Genomic DNA, 1,519 nt, shown 5'->3' with positions numbered 1-1,519 from the left:
GTTGTGAGCCACCATGTGGTTGCTGGGATTTGAACTCTGGACCTTCGGAAGAGCAGTCGGGTGCTCTTACCCACTGAGCCATCTCACCAGCCCCCAACACTGCATTTCTAATACTAAAATATTTACTGTAGGTTTTTTGGGGGGTGGGGACTGATGTGCCTGAGATACATTTTTATGGTTTATGTGTGTGTATCTGTCTGGAGACAACATTCTACCTGTTCCTTTTGAATAGCAAGGTTACTTTCTGAACTTTGAGCTAGAATATTTTAGCTAGTCAGCAAGCCTCAGACAGGCACTTTCCACCTCCCTTATTCTAAATGATGTACAGACTTAGCATAGGACACCCAGCCTTTTACATGAGTGCGGGGACAGAAACTCTAACCTATATGCTTGCACAGCAAGGAGATGATAACCATTGAGTCTTCTCTTTGTATTCTTAGTAGAGTTTTATTAAAAACATTTCTATGCAAAACTCAGTTCTAATCTCCAATGTTTGAGTATGTTTATCAACTATTAAGAGAAGGTGAGGGGCTGGTGAGATGGCTCAGTGGGTAAGAGCACCCGACTGCTTTTCCGAAGGTCCAGAGTTCAAATCCCAGCAACCATGTGGTGGCTCACAACCATCCGTAATGAGATCTGGCGCCTTCTTCTGGAGTGTCTGAAGACAGCTACAGTGTACTTACATATAATAAATAAATCTTTAAAAAAAAAAAAGGAGAAGGTGAATGTCAACACTAGAAAAACTGATGGTTACTTTAACCAATTGATATGTAGGTATAGAAATACATCTAGAGCCGGGCAGTGGTGGTGCACGCCTTTAATCCCACCATTTGGGAGGCAGAGGCAGGTGGATTTCTGAGTTCAAGGCCAGCCTGGTCTACAAAATGAGTTTCAGGAGAGCCAGGGCTAAGAGAGAAACCCTGTCTCAAAAAACCAAAAAATATATTAATGTATATATGTGTGTGTGTGTGTGTGTATTTTATATTTTTAAGAGAGAGAGAGAGCAAGCAAGCGAGCGAGCGCTTCTGAGTGCCCACAATTTACAAGCTGCCTTTGCCTTCTGAGGTGTGTGGTGGTGCACGCCTTTAATCCCAGCACTTGGGAGGCAGAGGCAAAGGCAGGCGAATTCCTGAGTTCAAGGCCAGCCTGGTCTACAGAGTCAGTTCCAAGACAGCCAAGACTATACAGAGAAACCATGTCTCGAAAAAAAAAAAAAAAGCCTATTAAAAGGGTAGTAGCCGCTTGTGATGGAGCACACCTTTAATCCCAGCACTCGGGATTAAAGTAAGTGAGAAATTTATAAAATGTCAGAGGCTGGGACTAGAGCTTAGAGATGGGTTACTTACCTAGCATGTACAGTGTTCTGAGTTCAGCCCCTTGCATCTCTGAAAATAAGAAAAGAGAAAAGATGCTCAAAAATAATACAGATAAATTATGACAATACCTAAATGTTTTTGAAGTTTTGGAAGTGTGTCCATTTTATTTCCAGAAATATTTATGATTTACTTTTTTTTTTTTT

The 1,519-nt window shown here is 41.5% G+C and overlaps 1 protein-coding gene across 2 annotated transcripts in view; it reads left to right on the top strand.

The window, feature by feature from the left end:
• The window catches only part of Pafah1b1 (platelet activating factor acetylhydrolase 1b regulatory subunit 1), a 53,253-nt gene that overhangs the window by 33,459 nt on the left and 18,275 nt on the right, over positions 1-1,519 (top strand). The window lies entirely within an intron of this gene.

The sequence above is a fragment of the Mus caroli genome, chromosome 11, assembly GCF_900094665.2.
Source record: "Mus caroli chromosome 11, CAROLI_EIJ_v1.1, whole genome shotgun sequence".
NCBI classification, from domain to species: domain Eukaryota; kingdom Metazoa; phylum Chordata; class Mammalia; order Rodentia; family Muridae; genus Mus; species Mus caroli.
Note: the sequence above shows the minus strand (reverse complement) of the source record. Positions and strands in the feature narration are given on the sequence as shown.